This window comes from Periplaneta americana, chromosome 10, assembly GCF_040183065.1.
Source record: "Periplaneta americana isolate PAMFEO1 chromosome 10, P.americana_PAMFEO1_priV1, whole genome shotgun sequence".
Lineage (NCBI taxonomy): Eukaryota > Metazoa > Arthropoda > Insecta > Blattodea > Blattidae > Periplaneta > Periplaneta americana.
In genome coordinates, this window is record NC_091126.1 from 68,263,347 (window position 1) to 68,278,702 (window position 15,356).

General features: G+C 41.9%; 1 protein-coding gene across 2 annotated transcripts in view; it reads left to right on the top strand.

The window, feature by feature from the left end:
- cher (filamin protein cher) overlaps window positions 1-15,356 on the top strand; it is a 1,020,924-nt gene that overhangs the window by 672,132 nt on the left and 333,436 nt on the right. The window lies entirely within an intron of this gene.

A 15,356-nucleotide genomic window follows, 5' to 3' on the forward strand; every position in this document is an offset into this window, starting at 1 on the left:
CGGGGTGGGGGATGAGGCTAGGATTGCCACATGGCGGGGTTTGTTTTCGAGAGGTTGTAGGGATTGCGGGTTACGTGGGTATTTGGTGCATATTATTTGTCCCGTATAGTGGTCTTTGCTGTCGCAAGTGGCACAGTATTTCTCGTTGGTCGTATGCTTTGTCTTGCAGATATTAGGATTCTGTCCACATTTGTGGCATTTAGGGATGTTGTTGCAGGTACTGTTATCATGTCCGTATTGCGCGCATTGTAAGCATGGGCGTAGTCTTACGAATTCTTTCGAAGGTTCGACTCTGTAGAACTTTCCGCATAGTAGCACGCCTCTCAACATGGCGTCTGAAGTTTCCACGTCTTCGAGGAAAGCTCTCACTAACTGGGTTTCGGTTCTGGTCTGTGCCGAAATGATCCTTGCTACGTTTTTGACTTTGTAGCCTTGGTCGAGTAACTCTTGTTTGAGAGTGTCCATAGAAATGCTGTGTTCAATAGACTTTATGACCACGCTGATATCTTTGGGAGGGGGTGGCTGAGTGGCTGACATGTGTGCTGGCATGAGAATCAATTTTGCATGTGGGCCGAAAGAGTCAGGGGGTATGGCGTGGACGAACTTTTCTGCGGTCTGTATGTTAGGAAAAAGGAGAGTGGTAGTTCTTGTGGTGTATGCCCAGAAATATCTAGGTGTAGGGATCTGTAGATGATTTTGTGTGATTAGGTCTTTGATGAAAAAGGGGTTGTTGGTGTTTAATGAGTGATTATGGATTTTTACAGTGTATTTTTGTTCAGAAGAGGCAGGATCGGTGTGGGTGGATGTTTGAGGGATAGCTGGAGTCAGGACAGGTTTCCTTTTGGCATGGGTTACGGTTTTCCAATCGTTTTCGCTGGGGTTTGGCGGGGTTTCTGGTACTGGAGAAGGGGGCAGGTTGGGAGTGCGGGTTCTGTCCAACGCCGTAAGCCAAGGTGCCGTAAGGGTTGAATTTGGTAGAGCTTCAAATATAGCTTTAGGGCCAAAATATAGAGGGCTGAATTTAGCTGAGAATTTGGAGAGCTGTTCTCTAGAGCTGAAAATTACCACCCGGTCTGTTTGCGAAAGAAGGTGAGAAGTGAAAGTTAGGTCATTTTGTTGCTTCAATTCTCTAAATGCTGATTTCGTTCCCCGCCTGATGAAGAGCCCTCTGTCTGATTCAGTTGGAGAAAAACTATTGAGCAGTGTAGATATGACGTTCTCTGAATCAGTTTCACTGTTAGAGTCTGTCGTCTGGTCAGCACTAGACATACCTGTTTTCACTGGCTTGGTGTCGCTGAGTTGGGTTGGTCTCCTCCGCTTCTGCTTCTTTTTCGGCTGTGGTGTGGCAAATGTAGGCTTCACGTTGGCTGATATGTCGGTTGAGGTGGAGGCTTGGTCTAGATGGGGTGATGGTGGAGGTTGGCCACTTTCTTCGTTCTCCTCCATGTCGTTAGTATTTGCTTTTGCACAACTCAGAACGGAACTCACAGAAAACTATCCCGCGCGATGCTATGCACTGGTTGTTGCTCTACAGTACAATCACACTGGTGCAGCACTAGTCGATATTTCCTCGCCTACAACACTGTATATGTCGAGCGGGGCTCACTGCGTTTATCGTTATGGGTTCATCCAGTGAACAGCAACATGCAATGTTACGGTTTCTCGTTAAAAGAGAGTTACCGTACAATATTTTAAAACAAAAATGAGGATGAGCACAGAAGTTCACACACACTGAGCAGGTCTCTCTTCCGCGGCAAGTCTAAAATGTTCCCTGGTAATCAGCTACACTCAATGTTACTCAATGTTACGGTTTCTCACTTTAAAGTTAGTGTACAATAATTTAATAATAATGATGAGCACAGAGGTTAACACACTTAGGAGGTTTCACTCCTGCGACAAGTCGGCAAAGTTTCCTAGATAACACTCAGTACGTGGCGATCCACTAGGCAGCGACTTGGTCGCCAGTGTCTTCTTGATCACCAACTGATTCGCTTCAGTCTAGGGGGCCGAGATAGCATTATAGCCAAACACAAGTTATTAAATATGAGAATAGATACAATATTACTGATATTCCAGTCTTGCTAACACTCACACATGTTCACAAGGCACTATAATTCAAGTTAAATTCTAATCTTACACTGCACAATTGAAAATTACGAATAAAAATGCGTGAAAACTACGCGGCCACAACACGCCGTCCGACCTATGCCGCCATTGATCGATGAATGTGATGATGAGCCCGGAGGGAGAAAAATATTTAAGTCGCAGGGACAATGCCGTACTGCCTTCCCAGTGCGAGCCAATAGAAACAGCGCAAACGTTTGTGACTTTACGATTGGTCCGCTGTCGATTATTGACGTTGGCGTAAAAGTGAAGGTTACCGTCGGGCCCTGCATCATTTTGGGCGAGGCGTCGTTCTTGTAGTTAAACAGCTGCAAGTAGGAGTAGCATCATGTCGGGTCGTGGAAAGGGAGGCAAGGTGAAGGGAAAGTCAAAGTCTCGATCCAGCCGTGCTGGGTTGCAGTTCCCGGTAGGCCGTATCCACCGTCTTTTGCGTAAGGGCAATTACGCAGAGCGAGTTGGTGCCGGTGCGCCAGTCTACCTGGCCGCGGTGATGGAGTACCTGGCGGCCGAAGTTCTCGAGTTGGCTGGCAACGCAGCTCGTGACAACAAGAAGACTAGGATCATTCCTCGTCACTTACAGCTCGCCATTCGCAACGACGAGGAGCTGAACAAACTCCTGTCCGGCGTCACCATCGCCCAGGGTGGTGTGTTGCCCAACATCCAGGCGGTTCTCCTCCCGAAGAAAACCGAGAAGAAGGCTTAAGCCCCTTCTCCGTAAAACGGCCCTTTTAAGGGCCCCACTAACCTCACAAAAGTCAGAAATAGCCAGTATTGTTAATCCTCTCTCACGGCTTCGTAATGTAATTTCATTACGCGTGTCAACTTTCTCTCTCTCTCTATACCGGTGGGCTGATTTAATATCATCATTCTGTAATTTTGTGCTCTGAACGATGTCGTTGTCCCAGGTTCGCACTGAAGTACTTGAAACCGTTGTACATTTACTAGGCTATTGTGTGATAACACATTATACTGATGCATATAGAAAGGTTTCATTATTATTATATAATTTAACACAATACGAATTAAATTAGATGATGATGCCAAGGTACATAGTTGGCTTCGAAATTTATGTAATATATTTCTATCATATTAGAGTAATGGAGATTATCGTGAAAATAATCACAAGTCCCCTTCTTTGGTGCCCATCGTGGTTTTAGACATATACGTTTGAATATACTAGTTTACTTTACTACATACTACGAATGAAACTAATTTTGAATAAGAAATCGATAACTGGTGAACAACTTACGGCGTTATAATAGAGTTCCTAATGCGTTTGTTTGTTGGTGCACATATTGGCCGCACGCGCAGGAACCCCAATACTGAGATGATGACATGACCTTCTCGTAGGAATCGAAGGCTTTGACAATTTGCGTTCGAATTTCCCCTCTCTCTGTCGTTTCGTTCGAACCGAAATGACGCAAGCTATACGTGGAAGTTGTCTGACAGGACGAAGTCCTGTGTTCTGACATGCGATGTGTACCTCTTCTCCCCAGTGTTTACCACACTGGATTCCTATGACCTAAAAGTTGGCATTGCAAAAACGTGGTGATGTGATGTTCAGTATGTGTCAATCCCCTCGGTTCCTTGTTACGGTCTGGTGAGCATTGCCTACCTGCGTTGTCATATTACCCACCAATTCTTCGGACAGTGATTATTGACTTACAGAAGTTTACAGTAACAGGTAACATAATCCGAGGAGCAAGGCTTCACAGAGGAATCCGGTCTTTCCACTTGATATACCAAGCGTTGGGGTCAGACCCATTTGAAAAACGGAGAGGCATTTCTTACAACGTCTTTTGCTGATACTGAAGTGCCCCTACGAAATAAGTTCTGTTTTCCGCACTGGCCTGTTGAGCTAGTGGTCACACAGTAAAGGTGAATTAAATTAATCTCGACAACTACTGCCCTTTTTAGACGGATTTTATGGCCCTGAAAAGGGCCGTTTTGCCGACGGATTCGGCAGCAGACGTGTGTAGGCAGTCTAACCGCCGAACCCGTAGAGAGTCCTCCCCTGCCTCTTCAAGGCGTATACCACGTCCATGGCCGTGACTGTCTTCCGCTTCGCGTGCTCGGTGTATGTTACAGCGTCACGGATTACGTTCTCCAGAAAGACCTTGAGAACACCTCTCGTCTCCTCGTAGATGAGGCCGGAGATACGCTTTACGCCTCCACGTCGGGCGAGACGACGAATGGCCGGCTTCGTGATGCCCTGAATATTATCTCGGAGAACCTTCCTGTGGCGCTTCGCTCCACCTTTGCCAAGACCCTTGCCTCCCTTGCCGCGTCCAGTCATGTTGCTCGTGTGACGAAGGTTAAAAGTGATCTCGACGGCTCAAGCTCAAGCTCAAAGTTGTTTGCCCAAAGGGCAACCTGTTTTAGGGTCTTACATATGCCCTCTTCAGGTTACGATGTTTTGTCTGTAGCGACAGTTGAGGCGTGGTCCCGGCTAGGCTTCGCTCGTTGGACTCTCTACGGGTCAGCGTCTTCTCCGCTCACACCAGGCTGCTGCGTTGGCCTTGGATGCTGTTATCTTGCAGATTTATGTGGCTGGATGAAGCTGTTGTCTGTGTTGGTTGTGGTTTACTTTTGTCGCGCGGCCCTATGAAGGGCCGCTGTTGGTTGCTTGTCTGTGGTTGGTCGTGTCACGTTTCAGTGGTGCTAGTGATAGTTGTAGTTTGTTACCCACAAAGTGGTGAGCAACTTGTCTGCGTAAGAGCCGTCTTGCTGTCTGGTTAGCTGTTGCTAAAGTCGTTCGTCTTGTCTTGGGTTGGGCGTCTGTCGTGAGGAGTGAAATTGTGAACATCACAATTTCATCTCGCAGTCTGTTGATCTGTTGGTCGATGTAGCTTTCTATTTTCTGCATTGCAGAATTTAGAGCTGCTGCTACGATTTGTTCGGTGTTAGTCTGTGTCGGTTCCGTTGTTGGTTCTGTCGTGTCGGTCGTTGTCGGGTTTACCGCACTGGCGTACGATATTCCAGGTCTTGGTTCGGGAAGTTGGATTGGACTGGATTGTGAGGGTTTAGGAATTGGTGGAGGGATCTGTTGGGGTGTTTGAACCGGGATGTGGGTTGGAGTTTGTTGGGTTGGGTTATGTCGGGGGTAGTTTGGACAGCGTGCTTGGCCCGTATAGTGGGTATCGCTCTTGCAGCTGGCGCAGAACTTGACTTGGTTGTCTGGTGGGTGTTTGCAGTGGACGGGATTTTTTCCGCAAGTGAAACACGTCTTGTCGTTTCGGCAGTCGGTTTTGTCATGTCCATACTGGGCGCAGTTCTGACACGGTCTGTGGAATACTGTCTCGTGGGCTGGCTCGACTTTGTAATTACGTCCGGCTATGTTGATTCCACATAGAAGTTGGTCGGCTGTGGTCACGTCTTGTACTATAAGTCGAACCATCTGCGTCGGCTGGTTAGTCTGGGCGGAGGTTATTCTAGAGATGCGCTTGATTCCAGGGAACTTTTCCCGTAGAATCTGCAACAATTCGTCCTCCGGGATCTGGGTGCCGACATTCTTCATGACGACACTGATCTCTCGGTTTCGTGGAAGTCTTTGTCCTTGGTGAGATGGTGTATGGACGATGAAAAGTTGTGCGGACGGTCCAAAAGTTCTGGCCGGTATGGCTTTAACAAATCGTTCCGCCTCGTCAATCGTCGGGAAGGTAAGTGTCGTCGTTCCTGTAGAGTAGGCCCAGTATTGTCTCGGAGTTTCCATGTTTAAGTTGTTCTGTCTTATAAGCTTCTGGATGAACAGTGGGTTATTGTTGTCAGTCGTGTGTCTAGTGATTTTCACAGTCGTTCTGCTCTTGAGTCGTTCACTTGCGGCTGTGGTGTCTCGGTCTGGTGGTGGTGTGGGTGCAAGGGAATTCTGGGGAGCAGGTTGTGGACTGGGCGTGACCTTCTCGGCTGCCGTGGTCGAAACGGCGCTCGCGGTTGGTCGAGTCTTCTTCTTGCGCCGTGACTTGGCGTTCTGCCAGTCTTGGTCTACCTCTCCTTCGGATTCATTTGAACCTTCAGAAGAGGCAGATTCACTCGTGGTGTAAAAGTACGAGTCCTGAATGTGTTGCAGTGGAGGGGTTTCGGGTCTGGTGGGTTCAGAGGAAGGACCTTCTGAGGGCCGGTCGGGTTTCACGGATCGGGATGGTGCAGGAGGATCAGTCGGTAGCGTCCAAGGTCCTTGTAGAGTTGCGGTCGGTGGCGCAATGTAGCGGGCTTTCTTCCCGAATTGCTTTGGGTCGGGTCTCGTAGCTTTCTGTAGTTTGAGTCGTGTCGAGAATGTGAACACTCTCGTTCTTGGTCCAAGTGTCAATGTGTCGGCTCGATGAGGAGGTTGGAGCGTCGCTAGTAAGTCTGGGTCAGCGTCTTCGACCATTACTGATCGGTTCGCTCTTTCAGACGGCCAGTTTTTTAGTTCGGTCCACGGGTCTAGTGTTGTCAATTTAGTCTGTAGCGTAGTGGTCTCATGGGAGTCAGTTGTAGGTTGGTCGAGTGTAGTCCCAGTCGTGGTAGTGTGAGTCTTCTTTTTCTTCTTTCCCTTCTTCGTAGTTGTCGGAACGATGAAAAGTTGCCCGCCGTGATCGTCCGTGACGACTGCTGCGTCAGGTGGTTGTCGCGGCGGTCCGCGCCCGCCGCTGCTGGTGCTCATCTCAAGGCCAAACTGCGATGCTGTGACGCGAAGTTCTCGGAGATGCAGTGGAGCCTCTGTTGTACGTCTCTGTACCTCGTCCGTCGGCAGAATGATGTGATGATGATCTCGACGGCGGGTCATTTTTTGGTTTATATACTAAAACCCGCGGACCAATCACATTACGGAAGGGGCGTGGCTTCTCAACGGGCGAAGACATAAATACCCCTCTTGGGGGCAGCGGGCGCGACTGTATTGCGTCAACTTGGGTTGCGAGGACGAAGGAGTAAGCGATGGCACGTACGAAGCAAACTGCGCGTAAGTCCACGGGAGGCAAGGCTCCACGAAAGCAGCTGGCAACGAAGGCCGCTAGGAAGAGCGCACCGGCTACTGGAGGCGTGAAGAAACCCCATCGATACCGACCTGGTACAGTTGCTCTTCGCGAGATCCGTCGTTACCAGAAGAGCACCGAGCTCCTCATCCGCAAGCTGCCTTTCCAGCGCTTGGTGCGTGAAATCGCTCAGGATTTCAAAACCGACCTCCGTTTCCAGAGCTCAGCCGTAATGGCCTTGCAGGAGGCAAGCGAGGCATACCTCGTCGGTCTCTTCGAGGATACCAACCTTTGCGCCATCCACGCCAAGCGCGTGACCATTATGCCCAAGGATATTCAGCTGGCTAGGCGCATCCGCGGCGAGAGGGCTTGAATTAACAAAGGTACTCCTGCCCGCAAAAAGGCCCTTTTCAGGGCCACTAGTTATTTCTCGGAAGAGCCGGTTGTACCGTACTCCAGGTCTCGTTCCTACTACCCTCAGTTCAAGGTCACCTCAATAATATAAATGGTTTCTCCCTTTCCATTCCTCACCGTATCAGCATTTTCCCACAGCCTGTTTGACAAATATCGCAATGTATCCTATAGGTTAATAAACAATTTTTTAATAGAACGATGGATAACAAAGTTTCTTAGGAAAATTAAAAAAAAATTTCACAGTTCTATAATATTGCACATTATATATATTTACCAAATTAAGGGTTAACGCCGCCGGGACGAGTGATCCTCCGTCCGACCGATCACAAGCGCCAAGGCTCAAAGTGGTCCAGAAAGCAAATCTAGCTGGACTAAAAATGTGACATATTTCCATGAAACTTCGCACTATAGTCACTACTGTATAAGAGGAGAAACTACCCCTTTATAGACGATGCGTTTTGACAAAAATTAGTGACTTGTCTCATATATAATATATTGTTTTAATGAAACTTTACACAGTACTTACATGTAGCTCGTTTATACTATATTGGATACAAAATGTGATTATGATTGTATAAGAGTAGCTACTTGTCTCCTATCTAACATTTTTTACTTTCACGAAACTATAACTGTGACTCATTATTTTCGATAGTACAGACGTGGTCTGCTTAGGAAAGGACAAGCGGAAGACTGTGACCTTTGTGACCTCGGGTGGGTATTACGATAACATTTATAACCGTCACCCTGATAAGCATCCGAGCAGCTTATTTCACAAAAGGAGTTTGAATACAAACAATTCCTTCAATCTACTACGATTATTACAATAACTGATTTCATTAATCTCCTCTCTTCTTTAGCAAAATATAAATTACCTTCAATTGGTCGATTCAGCAAACTTGTTCATAAAACTTATCGCTATTGCGTCACGTTTCGCAATTTTTCTAAAGTAAAAACAAAAACACGAACAAACGCCTACTCCTTTAACCTCATCGCTCTCTTATCTCTAGAATCCCGGGGGGTAGAGAACCTGAATTCTCTGTGGTGTGAAACAAAGCAACCCGCAGGAGCAATGACACGTTCAATTGTCCTAATAATAGAAAAAAAATTACACGTCATTTAGTGTATTCAGAACATTTTTACAGGACCGTGTAGGATATTCACTCTCCTGTCGAATAGTTTCGGCGGCTGGTAGGCGATACGCATTAATTAAAATAATACTTGCGTACCTTGTTCAGGACAGTGACTGTGCTACTTTCTTTCTTTCTTTCTTTCTTTCTTTCTTTCTTTCTTTCTTTCTTTCTTTCTTTCCTTTATTTGTAGCTTATTGATGACACCAGATGCCATAACGGAAATGCCGTGATGGTATGTTTGTTTAATATTCAAAATCAAGTGACAGACGCTATTTGACTTTGCGGTGGAGGGGATAGGGACCTGATCTCGGATGTTCCGAGAGATGCCGGCGCACAGTTGTCCAGAACGCAAAACTATGTAAGAAAATCAACTTCATCATAACCGAAGTTTAAGTAATATCTAGGCTTAAACAAAAGCTAGGCATTGTGCACAACAACATACAAAACATCAATATCAGTAAGAGGTGGGACAAAACATGAGTTTTTTTTTTTTTTTTTTTTTTTTTTTTTTTTTTTTTTTTTTTTTTTTTAAGTCACGCTCTTCAGTTGATTTTTGTTCGTGGGGTCAGTGGCTGTTTTATATTGTTAAACCTTCCCTTATGGAGGTCATAGGACAAGATGTGTACTTTCATTTAATACGCGAAAAGCAATCTATAATACGTTAGCATTCATTTAATTGGCACGTTTACTGAGATTTGTGCAACTAGTTTTTTTTTTTTTTTTTTTTTTTTACGACATATTTAACAGGCTGTGCATTACAAGTAAACCTGAGTTAACTTTCAATTCTTCTACCCACACATTAATCAAATATTAAACTCTATACGGCTTAAAATTTAGCTGCTACATCCTGCAAACTTAGATGTTATATTCATCTCTTGGTGGCGCTTTACGAATTCGACAGCAGCCACTTTTCAGAGTCTGGATGAAGGAGCTTAATTTCTCCAAGAAAAATTCAACACTTCTTGAACATATAATGAACAACTAAATTATGGAGTATATCCATGAATCTAGCATTTTGTTACCAACTGCGAAAAATATGGCAGGCTAGTCATCTTTTAGGAGCATAATTTCTATTAAAACATTAAAAATTATCAGAAACACTAATTTTTCCCTAATTCCCTAATTACACGAGCATAATTCGTTTTTGCATAGATGCGTATAAAATTTCATGGAAATATGTTACATAGGGGAGAAATTATTAACTCTGTATAAATGTAGCCTCTAAACACAAGAAGTAGATTCCCATATAAAAACCATTATCTGAATTTATGCTACCTGTAACTATACTGTGTGAAATATAATGTAAATATTTCAGTTAAGATAGAAATTATTAATTTAGTCTATAAAGCACTTCCGATACAACTCTTCACACAATAATAATAATAATAATAATAATAATAATAATAATAATAATAATTATAGTAATAGTAATAATAATAATAAGAAGAAGAAGAAGAAGAAGAAGAAGAAGAAGAAGAATACACACTCGCCCGAATACAGAAATGTGAAGGGTCAGCAGGACAGAGTATTTGAGAATCATATCATATCATATCATAATATATATTCCTTACATTCATGTTAACAACCCTTAAATGTGCAAAACTTCATATCTCACACTAGTTTATTAAAAAAGGTCGGACTGTAAAGAAAACAACTATCGCAATTTTCATATTTTAAGATTCCCTGCAGTTTATACAATTTCATTTATACCACTTAGGATGTATTCATTAAGGATATGCTAATTTTTAATGAAACACACACACACACACACACACACACACATCTATTATACTAAACATAAACCCACAAGAGAAAACAATACTTGTATTAACTGTAAACATTTTTCTTCCTTTCTTTATTTTTAGCAGAATCCTCCATTTCACCCTTTATCTCACTAGATGCGCTTCCCGCAGACATTCTTCATTATATGTTTCACACACCACTTCGTAACACTTGCAGCGGTTGACTTTTGTTTTCTTGTCTTTTTCTCTAGGGTATATTGTACATAGTGCTCGGTATCGGTGCTCGTTCACGTGATATTTTACCTTTGTTTTTCTTGCTAACTCCTGCCAATTTTTCTGATATTTCCCGTAGTTGATTGGTCAAGTACTGCGGATTGATTCCCGGTTATAACAAACACACCTACACTACATTCCAATGATTTCTGACTCGTTACTGCACATTTTAGAAACACTGTACGGAAGCACACGCAGTCTCTCGTAAATCAACAGGTTACAACAGAGACTTACACTTGCAAACGCGTGGGGATTTCAGAAAATTTCTTACTATTTCAGTACCTTTAACTGTACAACAGATTTTGTTTTCTCGAAAAAGAAAGGTCAACGTTACTATTGACAAAAGACAGAAACGTACGATTACAATACCTTTATTTTAAACAATCTTAGAGGTGGTCTGGGAATTCCTAAACTCACCACGCGACTACTTAACCCTAGACAGGTAATCATCACTGTACTCATGTTAAAGGTAAGCATTCGTAATTTTTACTACTCACATTTTAATTAACTGAAATCAACTCAATATCACACATTTAACAACTTTTACACTTTTCGTAGCCATTAGTGTTCATTTAATTTTAAGTTTGTCATAAAGTCTTTACGTTCATGTTATTGTCCTATTTACAATTAGTGCAAACAACAGCGCGATGTTCTCTGCAGAACCCCTTTTTGCAAAGTCCACAAAATGTTGTCATCATTCTCCTCTTCTTTGCAGGACATTTATAGCAAACAGTACGTTCACCATCTGGCTGCATTACCTGGCATTGTTGTTGCACAGCAATGTTCAGATGTTCTTCAATTGTTGCCCGCAGAGATCGGTGTAAAGTAGGACGTGCAAAGCGGTGCTGCATCCACGGTTTTGTCAGCTCTTCACACAATTGGAAAATGAATTGTTTTCTTGATATTGTTTTCTGAGTTCTTCTAACTATAAATTATCCATGAATTTATACTTGCAATATTTAGCATGTTGTAAAATATTGCTAGTGGCCAGCGCCTCGTCTTTCTATTGCAGGAAAGATTGTGGCACATTTGACATAGTGTATCTACACCACCTTTAGTCCCATTGTAAATAATAATAATAATAATAATAATAATAATAATAAAGGCTTTACATATAACGTGTTGCTTACTGTTGTCATTGCAGTCCACGTCGGTGGGGGTGGGGGGGTTTCTTTCTCCTCCTCCTTCCTCTAAAAAGAGCAGTTACCAGGGTCTAAGGAAGTGAATGCCCTTTTCTTTCTGGGCTCATCCCTACATTTGTCTTAGCTCCTTAGGGAAAACCACGGAAAACCCTCAGGCTTGCGAATAGACTGAATGAATGAGAGGAGAAACTTTAAAGGTACGTGAAAACACGTCCATGCAAGGGAGTTGGGACTGTGAAAAATTGAATATGTGAAATCCAAGACTGTATTTGCCAGGCGAGCAAAGATGAAGAAGAAGAAAGGCTTACGTATGACGTGTGGCTTACTGTTGTCATTGCAGTCCGCGTCGGCCAGCGGTGGGAGGGGGGGGGGGTCAATATACCTGCACATATCAGTTCAAATTATAAAAACCTCTTAATGCTACTGCGGTACTATTCCATTGCCGAACACAATATGAAGAAATTAGCAGATCCCTGAACTGAACTCTTATTACTCTGAAATTACCGCGCAGTACAATTATAGCTATGACGCATTGCAAGCGTTAGTCACCATATCGATTTGCTAAGCAAATTTAATCCCTTTAGAGCATGTCCCCCCCCCCCTCCTCCTCCATATCAGCCAACAACATACTGGATGAAGAAGACTCCTGCAAAAGGGACGAATTAAGATTTAATTTTATTTTAATGATAGACTAACATTGCAAAGTTCCAAAATAATTTTTTGCATTCCTTCATTACACTAGTCGTACAAAATTGCGGTCGTATCTCGTACTATCTATACTAATAATAAATCTGTAGCCGAAATTTTTCTGGTAAGTTTCGATTTTCCAAAAGTAATTGGTCCTAACATATATAATTAACCACCCTGAAACCGAAAATCGCATTTTTGAAATTTTTGTTTGTATGTCTGTCTGTATGTTTGTTACCTTTTCACGCGATAATGGCTGAACCGATTTATATGAAAACTGGAATATAAATTAAGTTTGTTGTAACTTAGATTTTAGGCTATATGGCATTCGAAATACATTATTTAAAAGGGGAGTTATAAGGGGGCCTGAATTAAATAAATCGAAATATCTCGCTTATTATTGATATTTGAGAAAAAATGTTACATAACAGATGTTCCTTTAAAAATGATTTCCGTTAAGTTTTATTTTTTTACAACATTTTGATAGGACTGATATTTAATGAGATAAATGAGTTTTAAAATTAAAATAACGCTATCTAAGACGGTGCAATGAATTAAGAACAAATGACTTCGTCTATAAGGGGCCTTGGACAACAACAATCGAAACAGGGGCCTTGGACATCAACAAACAATCGAAAGCTATTAAACATAGCCTACAGGGAATGTTTCTGTGTTTGTATGAAGTAATATCACAAGCTCGTAAATTAACTGATTTGTATAATTAGTTATTATTTCACCATTGGAAACTGTAGTTTCTCTAGATGGACATAATGCTATAATGTTATTACAGTAACGTCTGAGTAAATCGAGGACAGGTAAGATTAAAATAGCTTCTTATGCACAGAAAATTTGATAGGCTATTTTGTACATTCGTTTTCTGTATTTCTTAAAATAATATTTATGTACACGCATTTTAATCTCAGAGAATTAACGAACAACGAGAGTGTATTGATTTAGTATGCAGTAATAGTACTTTAGCTTGGCAATCCATTATTTTAATAATTCATATTTTAACTATGCTCAATTGAATCGTGTTAAAATACATAAAATATATATGCAATAAATGCAGTGCTAAAAAAAAATTGGGTAATATGCGAAGCAGATTATCTTGCGCTGTTGTAAAAGTTGTTCCCTGGATCAGACGTCCTATTTTAATTATGTAATTACTTTATATTTATTTCTAACAGGTGGAGCGGAGCGAACGGGTACGGCTAGCTAACAATAAGTGAGAACTTACAATACAACAACAACAACAACAACAGCTGATAATCTGAAAGGGAACATAGTAATTTGGGGTGAATTAAAATGCAGCTTCCATTCGTTTAAAATTTCTTTAAATTTTAACTAAATATTAATGTAGATATTACCTCTAAAGGTAAATGGGGGCATGTTTCACAACGCTAACAAATTACAAATTAACAATATACAATTAACAACGGAAATATTACATATGCTTGTTAACTGTGTTTCACAATGCAATCTTATTCACTTGTATGTTTTAACGAACTTTACAAAATCGGCGAAACAAACTTACAAATACGCATAATTGGTTGAACAAAATCGCCAACGACAGTTTACAAAAATCACTAAGGATCAGAGGTAAAGTAGCTGTAATTTTAGAACTATCGATGGACATGTTTATATTTTTTTATATATATTTTATTTAGATTTTGCTACATCGGCGACAACGGAGTTTCGCGGCATGCAATTGGTCGAGCATACCAATGCATTAATTAGCCTACGACTTAACTGACGAAAGTTAGCGCGAAATTCATTCAAATAATTGATAAATAATGGATTTGACCCACGTAGTTATATGCAGTTGATAGAGCAGCTAACATGTCCATCCATTAAAATCAACTTCGCTCTCTGCTGGTCCATCAGTATATTTTATTGTTTCATCCATAACCTCGCCAACATTAGGGAACCCAGCAGGAGGAGCATAAAAATCCTTTGCCCGAGTAAGCACATTCGGTGATCAATAACCCGCCTCGAGTTTTTTCAATCTTGTAACAACATCAACTACCATGTGTGAACTTTTGCACACTGTAATCTTATAAATTCCGTTCTTATCTGCTAACGCAGGGAACTGAGAGCTACTATGCAACCAATGCAGTTCTCGCTTTGAGGTTAGGGCACCACTTTTCCCTTTCAGATGTTGCATGTGATGTCCCATATCTTGTAGGAGAGATTACAGCGAAATGGGATTCGGAACGACTTCAGAATACTGCGTAAGTAATGCCGACATTGCATTATTAAGTGATTGGTTTTCGGTGCAAAGTTTTTCTTCTTTAAGTGCGAGTATTTATTAAATACGTTCCTCGTATATAAGAACTAACGCGGTATTCTGAAGTATAGCGCGGGATTCATTCGAAACCTTTCATTAATATTCGTACAATGATACGAACGTGGCCGGAAAATTCTACGTTAGGCCTAAATGCAAAATCTTCGTCTGAGTCGCTAGAACTACTCAATAACATCACAACTGCTTCAGTGTAATTCTTAATGGTACCCTGTTACTATGAAATTGATTTTATACATATGTGTTTATTTTTTTCATTCACAATTAGAAGCTATTTCAACAGGGCTACTGTAGAAAATGTGCTAACTTCACTAGTAAAGTTTAGTTTACACGTTTGTAAAATTACTCCTTCGTTGTGAAACAAACATATCACTTGTAAAGAGCGCAAAATTTCATTCGTAAAGATTTGATTTCCTTTGTACAGTCCACCTTTACAAACAAAGATTGTGAAACAGAAGTTTACAAACAGAGTTCACAATTTCCAAAGATTGTAAACTTTGTGAAACACCCCACTGGTGAATCAGCACGCCGAGCTCGATCGAAATACAACCAGTTACTATTATTTCCCTATCGTTTTTTGACATTTGATT